The 27,575-nt window shown below is 41.6% G+C and overlaps 1 long non-coding RNA gene across 1 annotated transcript in view; it reads right to left on the reverse strand.

Annotated features, from left to right (window-relative positions):
- Positions 1-27,140, reverse strand: part of LOC309634334 — a 135,400-nt gene extending 108,260 nt beyond the window's left edge. Inside the window, exon 1 of the long non-coding RNA XR_014247993.1 lies at positions 19,605-27,140. This is a non-coding gene — a long non-coding RNA (uncharacterized lncRNA). The remainder of the gene's footprint in view (positions 1-19,604) is intronic.
- Between the last annotated feature and the right edge of the window lie 435 nt (positions 27,141-27,575).

The raw sequence follows: 27,575 nt of genomic DNA on the forward strand, positions 1-27,575 counted from the left end.
TGAACTTACACCCCAGCAATCTGTGAACATAACCCAGAATGGCCCAATCCCAGTCAGCAATTTCAGAAGTGTCGTGTGAATTTTGCTCTAAAACTTCTAAATTATTAGATAAAAATAGAGTAAAAGATATTCTATATATATGCATAGTACAGAAAAAAATTATTAGAATATAAAATATAAATCAAGATAACAGAAGTAAGACAAAACAGGACAATTATGAATATAACTGTAAATGGGATAATTTCCTTAGCAAGAGAAAACTCTTCAACATGGGCAAGAAAACCAATTCCAGCTAAAACCATTGGATATGCATAAAGAAAAGTGTTTTTTAACCAGGTGGGGAGAGGGGGGAGATAAATTGGGAGATTGGGATTGACATATACACACTGCTATATATAAAACTGGTAACTAATAAGAACCTGCTATATAGCACAGGGAACTCTACCCAATACCCTGTAATGGCCTTTATGGGAAAAGTATCTAAAAAAAAAAAAAAAAGAGAGTGGATATATGTATATGTATAACTGATTCACTTTGCTGTACACCTGAAACTAACGCAACATTGTAAATCAACTATATTCCAATAAAATTTTAAAAAAAACTGAATAGCCTATACGTCTATTAAAAAATTGAATGTGTAAAAAAGTCCTTCCTGTAGGGACTTCTCCAGACCCAAGTGACCTCATTTGTGTATTTTTACAAATATTTAAGGAAGAACACAATCTTATATTTTAAAAATTCAGAGACTAGAAAATAGAGGAAATACTTCCAAGTCATTATGAGTCCAGCATAATTCTGACACAAAATCTGATAAAAACATAAGAAAGTAAAATTACAGGCCTATTTCTCTTATGAGCATATATGCAAAAACCCAAACAAAAGATCAGCAAATTTATATAAAAGGACTAGTGCATCATGATCAAATTGGGTTTGTTTCAGGAATGGAAGGTCGGTATAATTTTCAAACACCAATATGTACAGTTCACTATCAGGATAATAACCATATCATTATCTCAATATAATGCAGAAGAAACATTTGATAAAATTCAAAACGTGCTCATGAGTTTTAAAACAAAAAACAAAAACAGGGCTTCCCTGGTGGCGCAGTGGTTGAGAATCTGCCTGCCAATGCAGGGGACACGGGTTCGAGCCCTGGTCTGGGAAGATCCCACATGCTGCGGAGCAACTAGGCCCGTGAGCCACAGTTACTGAGCCTGTGCGTCTGGAGCCTGTGCTCCGCAACGAGAGAGGCCGCGATAGTGAGAGGCCCGCGCACCGCCATGAAGAGTGGCCCCCGCTCGCCGCAACTAGAGAAAGCCCTCGCACAGAAACGAAGACCCAACACAGCCATAAATAAATAAATTAATTAATTTAAAAGAAAACAACAACAAAAACAAACTAGTTTTTAGTGAAGTCCCAGCAAGTCTTGAAGAAATTGACAAAATCAATCTAAAGTTTCCTTGGAAATGGAGATAGCTGGGACTAGCAAAAATAATCTTGAAGAGAAACTTTAAAGGATTTATTCTACTAGATATCAAGACTTCTTTATAGAGCTATAAGACAATATACTATTAGTATTAAGGGTAGAAAGATAGATGAAGGGAATAGAGTAAAAAGTTTAGAAACAATACCACACATATACAGTCTCTTGATTTATGACACAAAGGTGCCATAGCCAAGGAAAAATATGGTCTGCTCAATAAATGGTGCTGGATCAACTGGACATTCATAAGGATAACGAAACTTGACTTCTACCTTGCACCATAATGATCAGTTCTAGACAGATCATAGGCTTAATATGAAAGCTGAAGCAATAAAACTTTTAGACAATAATGTAGACTATTTTCATGGGATAGGTAAATTTTTAAAACTGGACACAAAAGAAAAAATTGATAAATTGGACTATAATACAATTTGTAACTTCTGCTCATGAAAAGACAAGTTTCAGAATGGGAGACATATTTACAATCAATCTTTGTAGATATAAAAGATATATACAATATATATGATATGTAAATCTTGTCATATACCTATGATAAAGGACTCATATCCAGAATATATAAAGAATTTTTACCAAATAATAAGAAAAAGAAAGAACCCTATTAAAAAAAAACTAGGCAAATCAGGAACTTCTCAAAAGAAGATTTCAAATGGTGAAAAAGCATATGAAAAACTCACCATCATAAATCATAGGGGAAATGGAAACTAAAAGTCCAATTTTGTACCACTAATCAACCAGCATGGTGAAGTTAACTGACATTACCAACTATTAGTGAGGATGTGGAATAACCTGATCCCTCATATACTGTCGGTAAGAGTGTAAAGTGGTACAACAGCTGTGGAAAACTCTTTGACAGGGACTTCCCAACCCTGAACATATAAACTTTATGACCAGCAATGCCACCCCTAGATGTGTACTCAACACAAGGAGAAAAACTCAGGTGGACTTATCCTACCGGATACAGATGTGTCAGTATGTGGTGTACACACGAGCACAAAAGACAAAAACAAGAATGTTTCTGGCAAGAATGCTATAATATCCCAAATGCCCATCAATCATAAGATCAGTTAATGATCTGTGGTGTATTTATACAATAGGAGGAAAATGAAAGCACAAGTATTTCACATAACTACATAGATCAACTTCACAGAATGTAAGGGAAAAAATGCCAAAAAAGGAAAAACAACATAATATGATTCTCTTTATAGAAAGCTCAAAAGTAGGCCACACCTAGTAATTATTACCTTTGGTAGGAATGGCATGGGAGAGGGTTCTAGGGTACTGGCAATGTTACACGTCATGATCTGGATGGTGGATACATGGGTATGTTCACTTTCTAAAATTACATCACTTGTGCACTTTTGTTTGTATTTGTTTTTCTTTGATAAAAACATAGGCATGTCAAAATGTTTACAGTATTTATCACTGAGTTGTAACATCACAAGTGATATTTAGTTGTCTTTATACTTTCCTATACTTTCAAATATGTAATACTTAAGCTTTGGGGAATGATGTGCATTTTCTGATCACTTTGATCAATCTTCTCTTCGTTCGCACTGTCCTTTCCCTAATCCATGCCTTAAAACTGTCTTGCCTCAGCTATTTCAGTGATCTCTTGACCAGTCTTCTTGCCTCTAGTTTCATAAAAAGGAGGCAAGATTATCTGCCAAATATTGGTCAGTTTTGTGGACGCCAAGAGAATCCCTGAACTTTGGAGCAGTTGTTCTTGGTAGCTTTTTAGACCACTGGTTCTCATTTTTTTAAAACCAGAATACACATGAGTAATGATATTCCTGTGAGCCCCACACTCCCATGGAAATGAGAACGTTACACTGAGTGAAAGAAGCCAGACATAAAAGGTCACATATTGTATGATTTCATTTATATGAAATATCCAGAATACGTTAAATTTGAGAGACAGAATGCAGATTATTGGTTGCCAGGGCCTGGGGGTTGGGAGGGGCAGGGCATGGTACAGAGAGAAACTGTTTAATGGGCATAGAGTTGTTATGGGGCGAATTGTGACCCCTTCAAATTCATATATTGAAGTCCGAGCCTCCAGTAGGGCAGAATGTAACTGTATTTGGAGAGAGGGTCTATAAAGAGGTAATGAGGTTATTAAGGTGGACCCTAATCCGATATGCCTGGTGTCATTATGGGAAAAGGAAATTTGGACACAGATACGGACAGAGGGAAGGAACATGAGAAGACACAAGAAGAACATGGCCGTCTACAGCTAAGGAGAGAGGCCTGGAGCAGACTCTGCCCTCACAGCCCTCAGCAGAAACCGATCCTGCTGACACCTTCATCTCAGACTTTTAACTTCCAGAACCTTGAGAAAGTAACTTTTTGTTGTTTAAGACACCCGGACTCCTGATACTTTGTGATGGCAGCCCAAGGAAACAAATACGAGGGTTTTATTTTGGTGTGACTGAAATGTTCTGTAACTAGATAGAGGTTGTGGTTGCACAACCTTGTGAATGTACTAAATGCCACTGAATCGTTCACTTTTAAATGGCTCATTTTATGTTACGTGAATTTTACCTCAATAAATTTAAAAAAACCATAAAACAAAAATCCGATCCCCATATCCCCTACAATACAATCAGCCAGGCCATTTTTCTTCTCAAATGAAAGCATGAGACTGGAGAGTTATTCTCCAGAGAAGGTAAAACAGAGAAGCTCTTTATAAAAAAAAATCAGGAATTTTGTGAGCCAGTTGTTAAACTGAGCCATTATTAAAAATTAAATTATATAAAATGATAAGGAGATCAATTATATTAAGAACAAAGATAGTAAGTACTCAAAATTCCTCACTTCCTGATTACTGTTTCTCTCTGCTTTTGAGGTTATTTGTATCTCATGTATCAATGGTGAAAATACCACATAATAATGAGTTACCGAGCATCTTTTTTCAACTTTACCTTCAGCGGGATCCTGTTGATACTTTAACACTTCATGCAGTGGAAGGTTTTATACCTTGGAAAAGAGCTTTCCTTTTCTGCCCTCCCTCCCTCCTTCCCTCTCTCTCTCCCTCTCTCCCCCTTCCTTCCTCCCTCCCTCCCTCTCTCCTTTCTACCTCCAGAGAGCTGACTGTCCAACCTCTACTAGCACCCAACTGCTAACAAATGCTAATGATCACAGAGGTAAGCCTCAGTCCTGGACACACAAGAACCCCCGGGAGGATCTGCCTTTGGAAATATTCTGCCATGTTTCCTCACTCTGTCGCAGCTTCCCCCTGGTTCACAGGGGGCACTGTCACCCCTGGAAGCCACCTGACATCAGCCAGGAAGAACCAGCAACCAAGAGACAGTCCCGCTCCTTCAAGACTTCAGTTGAACTCCCGGGAGAAGCTGCAGCCACAGCTGTGAGGCTGACAGCGGAGGAGACTCCCCGCAGCTAGAAGCAGCCCTCACTCTTGCTCGGGGGCCTCTGCAGCTCCTGCCTGCCACGCTGGCAGCATATGCTCTTGGCTACCACTCGCAGGCCCGGCTCTCAGTTTCCTGTGTGTCAGAGCGGAAGCCACAGGCACTGAGCCACTGTAAATGTTTGCTGGAGATGGAGCGACCTGCAGCCCCGTTCACTGCCAGAGGCTCTGGAGTCAGTGGGTTCACTGGGGACGTGGGAAGAGCAGCCCGCGAAAGGGCCTCCTAAGCTGAGCCTGGCTCTGCCAGCCAAGCAAGGAATATCTGTGCTCCTTACCTGGGAAGGTGAACATAGAGGTCCAAGGGTGGGCTGAGTCAAAGCCGCATCGTTATTCCCTGCCGGGAGCCACCAAATCCGCCTCTATTCCTGGGATAACGTATCCACTTCTTTCTGAGTAGGAGTCGCGCGCCAAAGCCACCGCAGCCTCTCCACCACAGATATCGTCACTGCCAACCCCTGATGCTAGCCAGTGCCACGTGCCCACTACGTCATCTTCAACCTTCTCGCCCCTCCTCATAGGTAAATGTCATGATCTTGTTTTATAGATGAAAAGAATGAGGCTGAGGAAGTTACTTGGAGAGATTCTGAATGAGAGTTCACAATATAGCCTGGATTCAGATCCAAGTTCCTGGGGCTCCAAAGACAGAGCTCTTCTTGCTACACTGCACGGTCCTCAAGTTCACGCCTTCCCATCCAGACTAGTGCAGGGCCTTCTCACTTGAATGTCTGATGCTTACTCACCACCCCCATCTCACCTCCTCTGCTTCAAACCATTCTACACACCACCATCGGGTTAATCTTTCCATAGCTATAGATCTGGATACAGACGCAGGCCGAGATGGATGGAGATATAGTCACAGGTGTAAGAGCAGGTATAGACATACATAGATATAGTTTAAGGGGAGATTCAAGAGGTCAGGAAACATGCGTGATTCATGTTGTGTCTTTAGATCCTATCAAAATACCTGGTTCAGAGCAAAAGCTCAGAAAATATTGGTGGAATTAAACTGAATGGGCTTTCATTTCCCCAAATCAAAGTTTTGGTGACTCCTACCATATAACAGAATTAGGCCCCCAGCCCTCTCATCAACACTGGGCGCTCTCCATCACCCAACTGCACCTGACCTTTCCAGTCTTAACTACACCCAGCCTACATTCTAAGCATACTTGAAGCTCTCCGTGTTCGCTAAACGCCCCCGTGAACTTTCCCACTTCCACACCATTGTTCATGTTATTCCCGCTATTGGAAATGCTCTCGGTAGCCCCCTCCGTGCCTTCTGAAACGTCATGGTCCATTTTAAATACCGCTTCTTCCTTGAAGTGTCTCTTTTGTCCCCTTTATGAAATGCTATGTTTCCCTTCTCTGAACCCCTTAGAGCTTTCTACCTTTCTATGGCCTGACCTTTCTCTGAAGTAATAATTCATCTGCCTGGAAGGCCCTTCATCTCTTTTCTTTCTCGTGTTTGTGGTTCAGTCTAACATCACCTCCTCTGTGAGGCCTTCCCAGCTCTCCCAGCAGGCTGAACTGGTCATCCCGCCCCAATGCTTCTGGAGCAACTGAACTTCTTCATTAGAAAATTGGCTATTGGCGTTATTAACCACCGTCCCCACAACTGGCAAGTCCCTTGAAGGTACAGATGACATCTCTTTGCGCTTTCTTTTGGCTCCTACACAGCACCAGCCACCTAGCAGGTACTTGGTGATTGTTGAATGAATAATTGGGAGATGAGAAAGACGCTGCCCTCGCTCTCTGTGTTTCTCACAAGACGTCTCTACCATTCTACCTGCTTTGACTTCTGTAATCAGTGTGCCATTTGTACGATCGCAGATGTAGTCATGGGAGACCAGAGAAGAAAAACTAACCAGCACTCCAAAATGTAGGAAAACACAGCAATAAATTGTCTGATCTGAGAACCCAGATCTCACCAATTAGGATGAGAAAAAATTGTTTCCACCAAATGAGTCAATGATAAGATTGACTGAAGGAATAGTTTCAATTTAGCTAAAGGAATAGTATCAATGTTGCTCTTAAAAAAAAAAAAAAACCGAACAAATTAGAATGCTATACCGGCTTATAATAAATACCACAATACAAACAATGAGGATATTTGGAACCCATCTTCTGGATCAGAAATGTGTTCATTATGAGGAACAACGTAGCTGACTTAGGACATATGGCCAAAGAAGTGTTTATCTTTACCAGGAATTCACCCCTGGGCAGCAACTGGTAAGAATCAGTCAGATGAATAGAGAACATCAGTCAGAAGAGAAACACAAAGGCCTTCCTTGCAGACAACATCTCTGCATCTTCCCTCCCACCACTGGGGGCAGCATGTTTTCTTGACCCGTTTTAGAGATAAGCAATTAAAAATCCAGACAGTTAAGTCACCAATTCAAGGTCACTAAACAGACAAACGGCAAATTTGCAGTTACTGCCTCTTGTTCTCTATAGAAGAACCCCAAGTTTTAGGCAAACTGGCCTTACCACCAGTCTCCAAATATATCTTTCTTCCTCCTGCTTCTGTGCCTTCTTTGCCCTAGACCATCTCCTCTACTAGAATTCCCTGCTTAATATAATTTAATATGCACTTGGCAAACATAAGCTAAATCCTCCCCAAAATCTTTGAGGCTGGTGTCCCCATCCCCATTTTACAGATGAGGCTAATCATTAAGACCTCAGTCATAACTGTTGAGCCAAGATTGAAAGCTTTGGAGCATCCCTCTTCCAAAGCTGTCTTCACCACCTTCTTTGTGAAACCCATTCCCATGCCACAACTCAAGAGCCTCCTGAAAACATCTCCATCACCCCTGAAAGGAAGAGACCCCTCTCTCCTCAAGATGTCCCTGGTCTGTGGTTAGTGCTCTAATCACAAGGATTAATAATTGGCTTCTTGTTCTTTGTCCCACATGTCTAGGAGATAGCAGCTTCTTGAGCGCAGGGCTAGAGTATCTTTCTATCCTTTACCCACTAATTCAATGATATTTCTCCCTGAGAACCTTATTTCAAGTATTCAAGGAAGTCAGAGAAACCTAGGGTCATCTTCAGCATTTAAATCCCTGGTCATAATTTGATTACTTAAAACTACATGAAAGCAAAAGAAGACACTAAAAGTACTTTATCTATGTAATGCAGTAATTATTGCCCCCCCCCCAAATCTAGCTTTCATACAAAGTTACAGTTGATATTAAACTCATGGAGGAAATTTAAAGACCCCAAACTAAGTAAATTTGTGGCTCACGTTAGGCTGGAGGCCCAAGTCAAAAAGGTTTTCTACTCCTATAATTTAACTTAGCTCAGCCCCTGATGCAGAGTCATGCTTAATAAACATGCACTTGATAGGTGGATGTGTTGATAAATGGAGATATTCACACATGAAGAATAGATAAATGAGCACATGAACAAGTGAAACAATCATGCTTTTTAGTAATGACTTTTGAGGAATATTAGTAATAAATTGTCCAACCAAACAAAATAATCCAAACAATGTCATCCCTGGTAAATTGTCTACAAACAAAGCGTAACTCTCATGATCTCTATAATTCTGTTTTGACAGTATGGCTGCTGTGTCTTGACATATCTACGATCCTTTTGTTTGTAACAGCACCTTAACTGGATGACTTAAATGAGAGGAGATTGCTTGAAAATTTTTCTACAATTATTTAAATGCACATTTCAATTTTCCTGAATTGTGCAAAAGTAATTTGGAAGATTAATTTCTGAGAATACCTAGTGGAATTTGCATACACCAAGCATAATTATTATTGATATTTGCATAGTTCTCCCTGCCCACATGCATGCACTATTACCAACTGCTATACAACGCATGAAATTATTGAAGAAGTTGCTGTCAGTACAATATGGATTCATCAATAAATGTTCAGCCTCACAAAAGAAAAACAAACTTCCATGTTCAGTTGCAGAAGTGTGGTGTTCCATTTTATTTATTTATCTGGGGCAAAATCCACAAAGATAAATCCATACCAAAAGAATGTGGCAGTCTTTTGCAATAAAGATTAATGTTATTGCAAACAATCCCTGAGATTCAAGAGAGATGGAAAGCACCATTGCAAAAGCTAGAAAAGTGAGAGGGATTGGAGAATGTTGGTGGGGAAAAGAAAGTAAACACATCTATGCTACAGACGGGTGGGGTATTAGAATGTACTCAGAGGGCTCCACCACACATGGTTAGGAAGGAAGAAAATCAGCAGAAATTTGGACAGTGGGGATCACAAATGCTTGATAAATGTGTGAGAAGTTAACTAAGTGCTTAGAGGTGGTTTTATGAAGTAATGTGAAGCCATGTTTCTTTCCTTTGATCTACTTGGATGACAAAACCAATTGGAAAGAAATATTGAAAGAAATTATACAGGAGAAAAATAGTAGTAGCAAATACTTACATAACACCAATTATGGTTTGGGCACTCTTTAAGGGCTTTATACATGTTAACTTATGTAATTTTGATAATAAATGATCATTCATTCATTTAGCTCACCAACACCTGTTGAAGCCTTTCTTGTATTTGGTATATTATAAGGGATGGTGAGAGACTACACAGCAATACAAATCAAGTCCTTACCCTTAAGGAGCTCACAGTCTATGGCATGAAACAGACACATCAAATGTATTTTTAATTTTTTTGGAGTAGAGTTGATTTACAATGTTGTGTTAGTTTCAGGTGTACAGCAAAGTGAATCAGTTATATACATATATCCACTTTTTTTTTTTAGATTCTTTTCCCATATAGGCCATTACAGAGTATTGAGTAGAGTTCCCTGTGCTATACAACAGGTTCTTATTAGTTATCTATTTTATATATAGTAGTGTGGATATGTCAAATCCCAATCTCCCAATTTATCCCTCCCCACCTTATCCCCTGGTAACCCATAAGTTTATTACAATGTTAAACAGGTATGTATTTGGTATATTGTAGACATAGGGGAAATAACACCTCTTCTGGGGTCTGGAGGGGAGTTCTTAGAGGAGACAAGAACAAGGTTTGGATGGATAAATAGGTGGTTTCTAGATCAATAAGAAAGAGTATGGGTATATTGGGAGTGAAAAACACAGTACTGGAAAGTGGCAGGGCTTGCTTGTATCTCCATAAATATCTCATTGTAGCTGACAGTGAGAGAAAAGGAAAAGACACAGGTGACCAAGACTTTGAGTGCCATACGGGCAATATGGAGCCACTGACAGATTTTAAACAATGAAATAACATTGTCCAGAGACTCTACAGAGAATAGTTTTGCAGGGTTAATTCTAAAACAAGATAAAGTAAAATTAATAAAATGTGACCAGGGATTGAAATAACATATTAGGAGTGAGGACTAAGAGGGTGGAATAGATTCACCAGTGTTGAATATATGTAACTACTAAATATACTAACAAATAATAGAACACAGACTTTTTATAAGTGGGACCTGGTGGTCAAGAAGACCATACATCACAAAAATATTGTCTGCATGTTTTAGGCAATGCTTTGGTATTGAATATACTTTTAATCTTGATTTCTATGAATCTATTATAAAATTAGTAGTTTCCAAACTTCTTTAGGTTTTTTTTAAATTTTAATTGCAGTATAGTTGATTTACAATATTTTATTAGTTTCAGGCGTACAGCAAAGTGATTTGGTTTTACATATATGTGTATATATCTATATTCTTTTTTAAAATTATTTTCCATTGTAGTTTATTACATGATAGCGAATATAGCTCCCTGTGCTATACAGTAAATCCTTGTTGTTTATCTATTTTATGTATGGTAGTATGCATCTGTTAATCCCATACTCCCAATTCCCAAACTATTTTTTATCATTCATCTATATCAGTAAAAAAATTTGAATGCACCTCCAATAACTATATACTTACTAATTTATTTGTATATTACATATGTGTGCAACTGTCACTGGCATCTCAAGGGAAGATTCATCACTAATGATAATGACATAAATTCATATTTCAAAAGATATCTTTGATCAACATTTGATTTCTACAGGCTTTACAACCTGTCCAGAAAAGAACCCACCATGTTTTTCCTCCACCCTCCTATACTCCTCCTCTGAGTAGAAGTCATAGCCAAACACACAGTCCTCCAAACTAGACACCAAAGACTCTTCACTGACACCTCACTCTCCTTTCTTCTCTAAATCTAGTCAGTATCATTTTCAGTTATTTCCACCTTCTAAATACCTTGGATATCAGTCAGCTTTTTCTTCCTAAATGGCAGCCTTAATTTCAGGGGCCATTTCTTCCTTGGGCTGTGAACTAAGACAGCTCTGATTAAGATGTTAGCCACACCTTTAGTGCAATGTGACCTTATACAAGTTATTTAACCTCAGTTTCCCCATCTGTAAAATGGGATAATACATTTTTCACAGAGTTGTTATGGAAACTGAATGAATAATGCATGTAATGTTTTTGTACAGTGCAGTCACATAGCAAGCAGTTAATTTATGTAAGCTATTATTATGCTTTAGTCTCCCTACTGCTAGCCTCAGATCTCACCTTCCAACTCACCTCAGGTTGTGTAAAAGTGATTTTCTAAAACACAAGTTTGACCAGGTCACTGTCATGCTTAAAACAGATTTTCCATGCCTCTCCATCAACTACAAGACCAATAGAAACATTTTGTTAGATAAGGCTCTTCAATGAGATAGCCTGTATCTATATTTCCAATCCTATTTCTGCCACTCCTTAACACGTCTCTTATGCTATAGATGTCCTGACATATTTGCACCACTTCACATAGACCACATTCTCTCCATCCTCTGAGCCTTTGTTCTTATGCACAAAATACCTTTGCCCTCTGTTGTCACCATGCTTCCAACTATCATGTTGTAGCTCAGCCTTCAGCATTCAATTCCAGTGATGATTCTGATATGAATCCTTTCCTGGTCCTCATGCTGAAGGATGGAGTCAATTATTCTCATCGTCTGTGCTCCTAAGACCCTCTCTCTATTCCCTAGTCACAACACCCTGCACACTGTTCTGTAGTTACCTCCTCTGCCCCAGCTCACAGTGCCCTGTACCATGATTACCCTAGGAGGTGTTTCCCCAACTAGATGGTGTGCTCCCTGAAGGAAGGGCCTTAGGATCTAGAACAGCAGTGTCACACCTAGTAAGGGTTCAAGGTAGGCTTGGACTGTTTCCTGGGTGACTATATTTTCACTGTGTGGGTGGGAGGGGGAGACATTTTCCCAGAAAATCTGCCAACATCCCAATTCCCCACATTTATGGAAAGTCTTTGCTTTACATTTTGAAGCCTTCTGTAATTAGCTGTCCCCTGGCAGTGGGGGAAATCCTAAGTTTTCATCTAAGCACGACTCTGTGGTTAGAAGACAAGCTGTGTAGTGCAAAGAGCATGGACATGGGACTCTGACCCCTGCATTGGACTCCCTGCTCTGCTCATTTTCAGTTGTTTGATTTTGAGCAAGTTACATAACTTTTCTGAGTTTCAGTTTGCCCTTCTGTAAAATAGAAATAACAACAAACCACACAGGATTGTCTTGAAGATTCGGTGAGATGATTTGTGTCAAATATTTAGTACATAGTATGAATTTAATAAATGATCAACATGGCAGTTCTCGTTTTTATCACCCTCAAAGTTCAACGAACATACACCACACACCCAGTAGGATAGCTACTATAAAAAACAAAACAAGACAGGAAGTAATGGTACAGCTGCTGTGGAAAACCTCATGGCAACTCCTCAAAAAATTAAACATAAAAATACCATATGCTCCAGCAATTCCACTTCTAGGTATATACCCAAAAAGAACTGAAAGTAGTTGACCTGAACAGATATTTGTACACAGATGGTCTTTGCAACATTATTCACAATAGCCAAAAGGTGAAAACCACCCAAATGTCTATCAATGGGTGACTGGATAAACAATATGTGCATACCTATACAATGGAATAGTATTCAACAAATACTGTATGATTCCACTTATATGAGATAACTCAAGTAATCAAATTCATAGGACAGAAGGTAGAATTGTGATTTTCTGGGGCTGGGAGGAGTGGGGAATGGGGAGTTAGTGCTTAATGGGTACAGAGTTTCCATTTGGGAAGATGGAAAAGGTCTGGAGACAGATGGAGGTGATGACTGCACAACAATGTGAGGGTGCTTAATGACACTGAACTGTCCACTTAAAAATGACTAAAATGGTATATGTTATGTATATTTTACTACAATAAAAATTCCATCAACAAGACTTAATCGGATCTGCAAGGATAATTAAACAGCTCTAGCAAAGCTGTTAAAGTGAAGCCAAGAAGACTCCATGTTCCTTCAACTCTAATCTGATTCCTTTATCCCAGAACAATCCTGAGATCTGAAAGTCCTTATTTTCCACGACCAAGTGAGCGTGTGTGCGCACGCGCATGCACACTCACAGCCCCAGAGCCTCCGGGGCCCATGGAGACACAACCTGGAAATGGGGCTTGCCAGGATTAGGGAGCCAGGGCCAGCCCATGTATCACTCACCCAGAAGACAGCCCTCCCTGGAGAGAAAGGACCTCATAGTCCCCTCACAAAGAGGATAATAAATTCCGATTAGCCAAGGAAGCTCGGAGTCTAAATACCAGCAAAGCTCAGCCCCTGCAAGTGGGGACGAATCATCTGAAAGGTCATCCCAGAGACACTGAACAAAGGGCCTCGAGCAGCTGGGTCTCTTAATTTGAGGAAACGCTGAAGCTTTTAAAGACACCAGAGGCAAAGCTGGAGAGATGGGCAGGTGGAGCGACCTTCTGAGCACAGGCAGGATTTAATAGGAAGGGAAACACAAGCCCCACAGGAGGCTCCAGGGCCCTGCGGCCACCACTTCTCTAGGCCAGGCTGAGGGCCTCTGGAAGAAGCCGCCATCACCTGCACTAGGCTGGGATGGCCCTTTTTGGCACTGCATTAAAACAGAGCGGCTCTGATCTCAGCCATTAAAGCTTTAAAACCACAGGCCTCAGGGAGGGAGAAGGCTCAAAGGAACAGCCTGCCATATACCTCTGTTCACTCTGTTCCAGGCTGTGGGCTGCTGACACAGCCCAGTCTGTCTCCAGAAAATTCCAGAGGCCTCTCAGGAATCTAAGGCCAGGCCTCGGCCAGTGGCCTCTTGCCTGGGCCCAGAGGTTGTAAGATAGAAAGCTCTGTGGGAGGGCCAGGTGGTCGGCAGGAAGTGGCCTACTGGCCTGCAGCCATTCCCAGCTTCCAATAACCCTCTGGAAAAAAATCGAAGGAAGGAGAAATGAAAGGGGCATCTTAACTTGAGAGAAAAACTGAACAAATGGCCTCCTCCCGCATAGAGGGCACTGTAAGTGTAGAACTGAGTCGAATCGCTCAGTCCCTCAGTCTGGAGCAAGGGACCAGAACTGGTATGTACTGAGCCAAGGACTGTCTAACCAAAGAAAGAAACTCACATCATGGACCAACTGCTTAACAGAGATTTTTCTCATTGACTTTAATCCTTACAACAACTTTGTGCAGGAGGTACTGTTGTCCCCATTTTAGACAAAAGAAACTGGCAGAGGCCAAATCTGAACCTACACCTGGATGGTTCTAAGATCTTCTCCACGATATTATGCTGCCCCTAAATTGGACCTTTCACAAATATTAGCTTCCTATGCCTTGCAAATTGATTCTTAAGAGGCTTAGTAGCTTGTCAAGTATCACACCGTTCATGAGTTACAGAACTGGGACTGGAATTCATTTCTGACTGATTCCAGAGTTGATGTGCTTTCCTCCATGCCTCATATATCTTTAGTTAAAATATAATAATCCTGTGGCTTCTTGCCAATCAGGAAACATTTTGCTCCTTCACTCTTGAAGCCTAAGCCCTTTAAAGAGTAGCTCAGTAATTGCGCTGCCCCTGTGCCCCAGAAGTCACAATTTACTGCAGAATGAGGTGATATGAAACAAAACAGACACATGTCCCAGGCCAAAGAGAGGCTGTCTGGATTGTACAGACCTGATGACTTTTATTGAGAAGATCTGAAGCTCATTTCGGTATAAAAAGTGGTGGAGGAAGGTGACAGTGTGTATTTGAACTGATGTGTGTTTACTTCCCACTCAGGCAAATTATTCTAATTTTTTTTTGGCTTTGGTGAGGTAAGACCTAGTGGGCTTGAGCTATGGGGATGACCAATCATTTCTTGAAGGGAAATTAGTTGTCGTTACCCAAAGCAGTAAGAGTGGGTCTCCCTTCCACGGTTCATGTGGTCCAGAAAATGCAGGTCTCTCTCTGCTCTTCAGATTTCAATAGTGTAAAGGTTTCATAGGAAATACATGCATATATAATCAGATACTTCTCTTATTCTCTTGGGGGAAATGTTGCCAACAGCAGGAACATACAAATTGAGAGGAATGGAAATCATCTAGGATATTGCTTAATACCTTAGAGTTTCAGTCAAAATGACAAAGACCACTTTAAAGATTCCTCATGCCTAATGGGCAGGAAATAGTTAACCCACAGAGGCTTGAAAGAGACCCCTCCAGTTGTTAAAAAACAATCCCAGGGCCAGGCAGCTCCCATGAGCACCAGCTTTGTAGTAGAGACATTCACAGTAAAGAAAGCGTTAAGGATGGGATGTCTCGAACAACGGGAGAAAGTCTTCCATTACAAGACTTGTGGTTCCAACATTATGCACACTAGATATTCTGAAAAAATTCCTTCCACAAATGTTTATAAATGCTAGATAAAATGAACAAACATTCATTTAGATGCATGATTTGAGATCATAAGAAAGAGAAATCCTCAGAGGTCAGAAATGAAGAAGAAACTCAAAAGCAAGGATGTAGGCATGTGTGCTGATACTGCAGCTACCCTGAAGTGACCAGGGTCAGGCACGGTCCTTCTCAGTAATCTCAGGGCTTTAGTTTTAATGCCCATGCTGTAATAAGACATGAGATCTTGTGCTTATGCAAGGTGGGGAGAGTCAGAACTTAGTCACTTGCAGAACAACAGGATCTATGAAGAATAACACATACAATAAAAGGATAAACTAGAAATAATCAGCCTACCTCCAAAGAGATGACAAGAAACCTTGTCTCCCTCAAACAGTTGGCAGTTAGGAAAAGTTTGTAACCACCAACTTGCACCACATGTGTATCTAAAGCCCTAATTGATTTCACTCATATGATCCTGAAACCACCAAGCTGGAATATTACACAAAATAGGTTCTAGACTTCCAATACCCCTGAAGCATCTATAAGAAGAAAATATCACCACTCTTATGGGCAAATATCTGCAATCAAAAATGAACATGATTTCCACAGATAAAGACCTTCTCAAGACAACTCTCAATCCAAAGTAGAAACATATCCAAATATTGATCTACCGTGAGTGTCGGCACAAACAAAAATGGTAGAATTAACCCCTAAAGAACTCAGATAATCCATTTCATAGATACTACAAAACAAGTATATTAAATAGTTTAAAGGTATATCAAAGAGCTCCCTCCAAAATGAGACACCCAGAAAAAATAGCTATTTTTAAAAGAATGAACTAGAACTTCTAGAAATGAAAAATATAGTCATTGAAATAAAAAATCCAGTAGGCAGTCTGTAACTGAAGAGAGATCTTGTGAACCAACTGATAGGTCTGAGGGCATAAACTGAAGCCACTTGATACAGTAGAAAGAATATGGACCAGTATAGTCAGATGGGCTGGGCTGGGCTGAATTTTGCAAAAGGGGTGCCACATAAAATTACAAAATAAAAACTAGTACTTATGAAGTGTTTATTATGCACAAGGCACTATGATAAACACATTATACATTATTTCATGGAATACAATTACCCTATGAGATAGGCATTATTGTCTCCATTTTACAGATGATAAAACTGAGACTTAGGAAGACAATATCTTGCCCCCACATTATACCAATAATTCAAAGAGCTAGGATTCAAACCCAGGTCTGTCTCACTCCAAAGTCCATTGTCCTAACCGCTAAGTTTTACTGCCTGCCCCATTAGCTTCCAATTCAATTTAAATCAGCTGTGTAGGCTTGTGGTGCCTGAGCATAGGAAAAATATTTTATTATGAACTTTCCTCCTCTTGAAGACCTAGTAGAGCCTTTCAAGAATATAGTTCACAGCTCTCTCCTCACTGGTAACAGCAGAATTTGATTTACAGCTCAAACTGTAGGCCAGAGGATTGTGGGAGACTTGAGGGTTAGGCAGGTATCCGGTGTCAGCACAGGCAAAGGGCAAGTCCAGAAGTCCGCTAAGTCTGCAAGGCTCAGGCAGATAAAAGTGATCAGAGCCTGTTATGTAAGAGTCTGAGAAGTCTGTAAAATGCTGGAGGACTGGCATGACTTTGAAAGTCAAGGCTAGCAAAAGGTTCCAAAATGTGGTAGTTCAGATGATTACAGAGATCAGTATTATCAAGGTGCAATTGTGATCTGGATCAGGAATGAAAGTTATTTTTCCTGTTGTTTTAGTCTCTCATGTTTCCAACTAAGGGCTGGCAGCTGAGCCCCCAAAAGAAGCTTGAAAAGCAGAAATCACCCTTGCCTCTGACTATGCCAGAGACAGAGGCCATATAAAATCAGACTCTTTGCCTGGTGTGCCCCAGCCCAGGGTTGTATCTCCAGAAGGTGATGACCCCCTATTAACACTTTGCGCAGGTGACCGTATTACTGAAGTTTTAGGCAAATACTAAAGCTCACTAGAAGCACTTCTAGGGATAGGTATTTTAGATTCCATTGCTAGTTTCTCAGTAAACAATTACTAAACATTTCTAAGAAATAAAAGCAAATTGCTGGAGACCTTGCAGAAAATGGTTCCATTAGTAATGTTAACGTAATGCATATGAACAAAAGTCAAAGCTAAGAAAGTGTACGTTGTCATAATTTGTTTTCTCGACTTTTAGATAGGCTTTTGGATAGTTAGCAAGGCTTGAAATGAGATAGACTGGGTCCTGGGACCTTCTACCAGAGTGTTTGCACCTGGACAGACTTCTCCTCCAGCAACAGAATACAAAGAAACTGTGAGGGACCGAAAATAACTACATGCAAGTCAGGGCAATTAAGAAAAATAAGATACAAAAGGGCCACAAACAAACTGCCATTTTGGAGGTTCCGGGTGCAAAAGTAAGGTACTGCCCGTGATCCCTGCACACAGCACCACCAAGGGAGCGGTCAGACCACCCAAGCCTTCCCCCCAGCCCAACCCATCAACCTACGGATCCACCCCTACCCTCCCCTTTAAGGAACCAGCCCCGTCCTCCCTCGGGGAGCAAGCAAAGGCACCTGTTTCTTGTTCTCACTCCCTCATGCTGCAGCACCTGTCCCAGTAAAGCCTTGCCTAAATTTCTCTCCTGGCCTCATCAATTTCTACTGATTAAAGAGTCCCAGGACCTGGGCTGGTAACAAACTTTGCCTAGTTAACAGGTAGGATATCTGGTGTAGTTATAGCTCCGGGAAGGGGGGTGGGGGGTGATCCCGGGGCATGTGAAGCAAGTGCTGTCTGTGCACTTTAGTTTAGTGTACCCCACGCCTCGGGCCCAGCTGTATGGGGAATTCAGGTTGAAGCACTGGAAAAGCCCTCTGGAAGGCACAAGTGCCACTCGCAGAGGTTGAGGCGGCGGCAAGAGTCCCTGACCTAGATTATTAATCAACACAGGGATGATCCTAGATTCGAAATTTCTCCTGAAATGTCCATCTGAAATTCGTTTAAGGGAGTAGCCTCTTTCCTCAGTGTGATATAAGACATGTGTCTAATAAACCCAAACATCTGCAGTTTCTCATAAGACAAAAGTAGGTGAATTTAAAGCTGTTTGGCAATTAATGTTCCAGTATTTTATCTTACTTGAAATGACCTGAATATTCAATAAATTCCTATCATTTCATTTAATTTAGCAAAACTAAAAGTTTCAAGTAACCAAAATCTGGAGAGACTACTTTGAAAGACATTCCCCAAACATAATTATTCCTAGAGTGTTTACCTGAAAGCTCTTATCTCAGTTACATTTGCTTAAAAGTTTCATCATGTCATTTTCCTTGTTGATAAATAACAGAAACAATATGCACTTACTGACTTGCAGTAACCCTAGGTACAATAAGAGTATGATATCTAATACTGATGACTCTAAAGGCGTGTCTGTATTAATCAAACTCACAAGTTCAAGCTAGCTTTAATAGCAGATATTAATTTAATAAATTCATTTGGCCAATTTCTTCTATATTTCTGAGAATTTATACAAGTGCTTAATTTCCTTTAAGCCAGTTAAATAGAGCTCATTTGCAAATTAATTTTTTTACATAAAGACAGACAGAGCCAGAGATCTCATAGTTTTCCTGCTGTAGTTTAAAAAGGCCTCCTCTTTTTTCCCTCAGCTGCAGGGAATACAGTGATCAGATAAGTTCCTGAGAGCCCAGGCAGAACAGTTACATTTTAAAGGCACAGGGAGAGAAATGCAAGCTCCTCTTTTTTTCTCTCTCTTCTTTAAAGTCCTAGTAAGTAACCCAAGGCCAGAGTCTCAGGCAGTGTGGGCTGTGTTTGCATTTCAAGGCTTAAGTGCTCGACCCATGCCCACGACTGCAGCGGAGACTCGCAGGAGAACTTGGATAGACAAAACCACATAAAACATAGATCCTTTTAAATTCACTGACCGAGACTCAACATGTACCAACTACAGAAACTTAAACTAAAGTCACGAACGAGAAACAAAGAGATGGTCTTACCATGAGGCGGTCTCCGGAGGGACTTGGTTCAGCCCAGCTCCTCTCTCAACTGGCCCTTCTACCAGCCGGAGTTGGGAACACAAAACAGAAAAGTACTGGGGGGTCACGAAAAGGTGACCCAACGGGGAGTCTTCAGGATGAAAGGGGACAAGAGCAAAAGCAGGGTACTACGCGTGATTCCTGCACACGGCACCACCACGGAGGTGGGCAGACCACCTCAGCCATCCCTCCGTCTCATCCGCCAATCAGCCCCTACCCTCACCCTATTTAAGGAACCAGCCCCACCCTCCTCGGAGAGCAAGCAAGGGCACCTGTTTCTTGTTCTTGCTTCCCTCATGCTGTAGCCTGAGTCCCAATAAAGACTTGCCTGAATTTCTCATCTGGCCTCTTATCAGTTTCTACTGATTAAACAGTCCAAGGAGGCAGGTCGGTAACAGAAATATTTATGAATGTAATGATAATAGGATTACAGTTTTACAAGTCCATCTCTCAATGAGTTCCCCAGTTCTCTAGAGTCAATACCATTAGCTCTAATTTACAGATGGGAAAACTGAGGCAAGAGTAGTTAATGGGAATTACCCAAGGTCAAATAACTCGTAAGTGACAAGCTAGACTCTGATTTCAAGGTTCCCTGATTCTAAATCCTATACCCTTGCAAAATCTCTTGGTGCCAAACTGGTAGCTGACTTGAAGAAAGCACTTGCAAAAATGGGTTAAACGAATCTTACAGCGTGAAATTTATCAAGGATAAATTTAAGGAACTTCCTGACTTTATTCCCAAATTATCCATCAAAGAAGCATAGGAGAGTGTGCCAGCAGCTCATTGCAAGAAAGATTCAGGAGGGATCTAGTAGGAAGAAGAGCATAAATTAATATATGTGACATGGCCACAAAAACTGACCCATTAGGGAATTATGCTACAGCAGATGCCTCCTAGGATACCTTACTCCGTTTGGGGTTTCTTGCTGTAAGAGGAAGACGGATGAAGTGGAGGATGTTCCCCAAAGAGCAAACAAGATGGTAAACTGTCAATATGATGGCAGCATGTCAAAGAATGAAACAACTCAACATGTTTAATTTAAAGAATCCATGATAAGAATTCAAGATATTCTCACCCCCAGGCAAATGTGGAAACTCCAGGACTTTTAGAAAGAAGAGAATTACCTCTGGGATACAATACTACACTCTGCAATGATACCCGTCTGGATTTAAATTCTAATTCTACTACTTACCAGCTATATGACCTTGAGTAAGTTACCGAACCTCTCTGTGTCTCAGTGTTCTCGTCAATAGAATTGGACGAATAATAGTAGCTTCCACGTAGGATTATTTTGAAGATAAATTTAACACAAGTTATTACCATAGCAGAGCATAAATCTCACCATCTATTAAATATTTGCTGCTACTTCTCCAATATGAGACTCATGCACTTCCTAAGGATAGCATCAACCTCTCCAGCCAGGAGGGCAGCTTGGAGATTGCTTCCCACTTCCTGAGCTTTTGGGGAGCCCACGTTTACCTCAGGTGAGTCTTCCATTTGTATGGCGCGCTCTCAATGCCTGCAACATTTGGACCACAATCCAAACCAGCCCAGAGAACAGAAATGCCTTTAAAACACAGCCCCCTAGATTTGCCATCTCCTACTTACTAGCTGTGTAGTCTAGGCTCTCAGAGCCTGAATTGTGTTATCTGCAAAAATGCCTTTTTGGAGTGAAGATGATGGAGAAAGTGTATGTGGCTATTTCCAGCATCATGCCTGGTACAAGACAAAATGCTCAGAACCTGTTAATTTCTTTCCATAACTCAAGAAGAAAAGCTGTGACAATGTGATAGTTCTGGAATAAGCTCCTTGAGTCAAACAGGTCCTGAGCACCATGAGGCTATGAACATAGAGATGAATAAAGTATGACACCCCCCCAATTCTGAAAGTGCTCATGGTCTGGAAGAAGAGAGAGTAAAGAAACGAACAAGACCTTAAGAGCATGGCAGGTGCTAGTGACCTCAGCCAGGATGGGATCACAGATGGGGGTGAAAGGCAGCACTCACGCTCCATGACTTGAGGAGTAAGTGGGAGGCGGAGTTGGAGAGAGAGGAAGTAGACAGCAGCCTTAAGACACTTAGAAGAAGAAAGAGAGGGAAGGAAACAGAGAGGGAGATCCAGAGTCATCCGGAGGAGTGTATGTGTGTGTGTGTGTGTGTGTGTGTGTGTTTGGCCAAGGCCATATTTATAAATTCAAAGAAACAAACAAACAGTGAAGACGTAGTAACTTAATATCAATATGAAAAGGGCAACCATCAAGTTAGCCCAGTTGAAACTCCTGGGGTGTGTCATCAGAGTTGACTGATCGGAGTACAGATAAGCTGGCCCTGTCTCTTGCATCTGGGTGGAAAGTCACAGCAGATACAGGGACAAAGGGACAGTTCCAGAAGTTCCTATTCTAGAGATGTGGCCAGACCCTCAGCACCCCCAGAGGGATGAATCATTTACTGAGCCCCCGGAGCCCTGTGGTCACCCATGAAGACAGCAGGAATTTCCCAATCTCTTCCCCTTTGGGGTAGAGGGTCTGGGTGGCAAACTGACAAATCACCACATTTGTTCCTCGCTTTGTTTTTTGTTTTTCCTTGGGAATCGGCACATTTTGCATTGAGGTTTGCACAAAGCAAAACAGCTCCAGTGTCAAATGGAAATCCAGCAGGCTCTTCCCAAGATGTGCTATTCCCTTTGTACACGCTGCCGACTTGGGAGCGGGGGCCTGGGACATAAAGCCTGCGCCTCTTGGGAAGCACATCCAGACAATGGTCTGTGTATGAAAAGGGGAACAGATTAACCAGGACTAGGGTGTCTCCCAATTGCTTTTCTTAAAGAAAGACTCTATTGCCAGGAAGCAAAGCACACACAAAAACAATATTAAAGCATACTGGCTTTAATATACGTAGAAATAACAGAACATGGGCAGGCTACAACTTTCCAAATCCCCTCGAAAACCCTTTGCGAGAGCATAGATGGTTTGTCAAATCTATACTCTTTGTCTAATACATTTGTTCTTTTGTTTGATCAAGGTGGGGGAGGGAGCCGTCTAACTCATTATATTGGGGGAGCTGCATTCATTCCTTTGTGCTTCTTTTTCTTCTTCTAATCTTTATTAAAATCAAAAGAAGAACCACTCTAATCCTTCAAATGATAATTTATTTCTCAACCTACAAAGTCAGAGTCTTCACTATTATTTTAAAAACAAATCAATGCAACGATTTTAATTAAAAATGAAACAGGATGAACCGAAAAAAATAAATAGGCATTTGTTAGATCAACACACAAACTTGTTTACAATTAATGGGCAACTGAGCTCCTGGTGGTAAAGAATGTTTCACTGTAGTTGGTAAATTCTCTGGACTCTCACTGAAGTCTTTAGAGGGAAAAACACATCCAGAAGTCTCCTAATGAAATGCTCTAATCCTGGGAAATTTTATGCTTCAAAATGTGCTCACCTCCCCAACTCTGCCAGCCGGCCGCCTCCTTGGCTGGAAGACTCAGTGGGTTCTATTTTAGCAGGGGTTATTCATCTCAGATAGCAGAGGAGGTTTGGTTTTCTCACAAGGAGAAAAAAGGGCTCTGTGTTACACAGGAGACAAGCTTTGGCCTGCCTGCTGGTGGGTGGGGCTGGTAAAGTCGACTACGATCTTCAGGAAGGCTCAGGTTTCTTGGGCAGGAGAGAAAACCACATGGAATAGGAGGTGGACATCCCTGCAAAGACCACTGGGAAAAAGATAGTGATTTCCTGAAGGGAGACCTAATGGAAATGGAACGGGAATATTTAAATGTCTTCAGTGTGTATTTATTTATTGAGAAGCTACTGAGTTCCAGCAATGGGGCTTAGGGATTGCATTTCAAGAAGTGATCTTTCAATGAGTTCATCATGGCTCAGCGGTCACCCAGCACCCCCTGAGTCAGGCCCTGAGCTCAGCAAGGCAACACTAAGAGGAGTCACACAGAGTCCAAGTTCACGGTTCAGTGGAGGAGCAAAAAATGTGACGAAAGTCGTGGCTGTCGTATATGCTAAGTTTTGTGGGACGTTACACAGAGCAAGAGAAAGCCTCCTTTGGGGTTACCTCCGCCTCTAGACTGGGACAGGGAAGCTAGAGAGAAGTGAATTTCACCTGTGCTTTGAAGAATAAGTAAGACTTGAGCAAGCGGATAGGGATGAAGAGCTTCCAAGGCAGGGAACGGTCTGAGCAAACTCTGGGCATGAAAGTGTGAGCAGCTCAGTGTGACTCAAGTATTGGGAGAAGGTGCAGAGGTGGAGGGACCAGGGGAGATGGTGATAATGGCAGAGGGGATGACTTTTTCCTTTCTGTTGACCTGATACACTCTTATTCATCCTTCCAATGTCAGCCTAAGCTTTATCTCTGGGAAGCAATCCCTGAGCTCCCCACCTGGGTCCTGGGAACTCCCCTGCCCCATACCCTGTACTGTGTGTGTCCCTTGTTGGTCTCCCCCACTAATCTGTGTACCCCTACCCTGCTCGTTCTTTCTTCCCTTAGTGCCCAGCGTAGTGCTTGGAGAGTGGACTGAAAGCAGGACGCCAGGGTAAGATGATCAGATTTCCAGGGCCAGGGTGGAATGAGAAGTAAGACGCCTCAGGGTATCCAGCGCTGACCTGTCTCAGTCATGCTTAGGATTCTCAACTTAGGTTTGGCTGTAAAAACAGGCCATTTCGAGGGGAAACACAAAGAGTTAATAAGCCTTGGACCCATGGCTATGTGCACAAGTCATCAGGCAAAGAATTAGCAAATTAAAAATAAATAAATAACATCCAAGCCTGGCAGTTCTGTACGTATATGTTCTAAGGGCGATAAATTAGTACAGGCCTTCTGGAGAGAAATTGGTAATACATATCAAGAATGGGCAATCTAAAAAATAAAACAAACTAGTGAATATAACAAAAAAAGAAACAGACTAGGACTTCCCTGGTGGTCCAGTTGTTAAGACTTCGCCTTCCCATGCAGGGTGTACGGGTTCAATCCCTGGTCAGGGAGCTAACATCCCACATGCCTTGTGGCCAAAAAACCAAAACATAAAACAGAAGCAATATTGTAACAAACTCAATAAAGACTTCAAAAAATGGTCCACATGAAAAAAATCTTAAAAAAAAAGAAAAGAAAAGAAACAGACTCACAGATCTAGAGAACGAACTAGTGGTTACCAGTGGGGAGAGGGAAGGGGGGAGGAGCAAGATGGGGCAGGGAATTAAGAGACATAAACTTCTATGTATAAAATAAATAAGCTGCAAGGATATATTGTACAGCACAGAGAATATAGCCAACATGTTATAATAACTATAAATGGAATATAACCTTTAAAAATTGTGAATCACTATGTTGTACATGTGAAACATATAATATTGCACACCAACTATACCTCAATTAAAAAATTAATAAAGAAAAAAGAACTATGAATCACTCTAAACTCGGTAGGAATTTATCTCCCAAAAATCATTTAAAAGAATAAAATGCATGGATGGAGGATACTACTCTTTGCAGCACTGACCTGAATGAGAAAAAAAAGTGAAACAACCTAACGGTCCAACAAGAGGAGACAGGAATACTACGGAGCAGTCTACGGTGATAGCCATGAAGGCTATGAGAAGATACAAAAGACACGATAAAATTGTAGGTGAAAGAAGCAAACGTTTTAAAAGTCCATAATGATCATGACTCGTTTTCTTTTTCCAAATCTTATTTAGTGTCATTATATTTTTCCTTTTTAAAAAATGTAAGTAACAGGTAATTTGGTACTAGGTCCCCTTGCAGGAGCAAAACGGAATTATTATGAAAAAGCAGAAAAGCAGACCTCAATAACATTGGCCCAGAACATGATGTGACCTTCCCCTGCCTGCAACCTGCTGAGACAGATCAGTGTTTTCAGGTGGATGGGTATCATTTGATAGCTGCTCTTTGAGCCTTACTTCAAGAAAAGAATGAGGTCATAAGGCTCAAGGGGCATCGTGGTTTATGAAAAGAAGCTCTTATTCCCAGTCTCTTAGGGCTAAAGCAAACCATCCTGCCATACACCATCTCCTGCAAGCAAGACCCAGTCCATTTCCTTTGTGGTAGAAGCCTTCTCAAGAGGATCCCCTTGGGAATCCCTTTATGCCATGCCTTCTGGGCTCCTGACTCCCCCTTGTTTCATGGTACCAGGCCTATATGGTCATATGTTTCTTGAGCTTTCCCTTGGCTTTGACGCCCCAGGTAACAATACACAACATCACCATAGCTTCCAGTTACTGGATGTTTCTCTATGCCAGACACCATGCTAAGCTTCTTATCCACATTTTCTCATTTCATCTTTATAACAACCCTAGGACTAGGTATTATTATTCCCACTTGAAAGATGAGGAAGCCAAGGCTCAGAGAAGTTTAAAAATCAGCTCAAGTTCAGAAGACGAGGAAAGTGTAAGACCAAGATCCAAACCAGGTTAGAAACTATACAAACCATGTTCTTACCACCACTCCACCAGGCTGTGCCGATTCAAGGAAAAGTTGACATTCTGCGCTTCCCAGTGAAGATCATTTTGGGAAATTCCCTTCTCTCGTTTGCCTGAAAAACTCCATAATTCTTGAGAGACGTAACTACTGCTTTGCAAGGCATTCATATTAAATATGCATTACACCGCTTAGCTGGTCCTGGAGATGAGCAATTCACCTTTCTTTCCCTTCTCCACTCTGCATCTTTTGATACAAGGAAATCGGTGACCCTGGCATGTGTATGACAGAGGGCAGGGGAGAGGACAAGCTGAGAAAGGAAAGAAATATGAGGGGATGAACTTAGCTCATGTCCAGGGACCCAAAGGGGAAAGCCCTGTGGAAATGAACTGTGAAGGCCGAGCCAACAGGGCTGTCTGTCTAGTCCCTTCTGCCCACCGAATAGCTTCAGAAGATAATTAGTATAGGTTAATCAGGTCAACAAACTTGCTGGGCACCCTGACAAGCTGGGCAGCCTCAGGTTTTCACCTCAGGGTGAAACCAAAAGGGCTCTCTGGCTGCTCAGGAAAGAAAACCAACTGGGAAAACTGGTCTGCTGAGAAATCTAACAGCCGCCCCACATAGGGATGCAAGTCACTAGGGTCACTGGGTGAAGGCCGCTGGCCGTTCCAATGGTCTAACCCACTGTGATCCGTCTGCTCTAGTCCCTACCTCTCAAGACTGTTATCACAAATCTGGAACTGGTTTCTATTCTAAAGCCCCGGCAATTAAAACATGCTCGATGGGCTTTGTTATAACAGAAGACACAGTACAGGACGGTTAACAAAGTAAGTGTTATACTTACAAAAATTCCAGTGCCCTTCGGAATGGTTACATAGGGGTCTTTTCCCAAGGTAAGTTGTGTGTGTGTGTGTGTGTCATTTTCATCTACTGCATGTAATGTAGAGGAAAGAGCCCAGGAGGACAGGAATTTAACCCCCTGGTGGCCACTGAGCAGCTGTGTGACCATGGGCAAGGAACTTAACCCCCGTGAGGCACTTCTGTGCAATGGGAATAATTATCTCCAACTCTGGGGGGGTGGGGGCGGGTCGTGAGAATAAATTAAAATAAAGCATGTAAAAGCACCCAGCGTTGGTGCACTCGGTCAATATTCATTCCTCTTTCCTTTCATTATTATCATGATCATCATCGTCACCCCTCACCTTTTCTTCATCATTGTCGGTAACAACAGCATCCGCCGGTGCCCCTGACTTCCAAGGCAACCATGAAAACACCCCAACTGCTGCTAAATTACTGGCAACAAGGAACTGGTGAGTAAGTTATTTTGGGAAGTCAGGTCTTGTCAGCATGTGCCGAGCTTCTTGCAGACCTCTCTGTCAGTCATTCTCAAGCCCCTCAGATACCCAGAACCTCTCTGTCTACTGAAAAGAACTGAACTATTAATGTCCCTCATAGAAGAAGAAGAAAGGGGAACCAGCTCCTGTGAATGTG

The sequence above is a fragment of the Balaenoptera borealis genome, assembly GCF_965194805.1.
Source record: "Balaenoptera borealis genome assembly, chromosome: 8".
Classification (NCBI taxonomy): domain Eukaryota; kingdom Metazoa; phylum Chordata; class Mammalia; order Artiodactyla; family Balaenopteridae; genus Balaenoptera; species Balaenoptera borealis.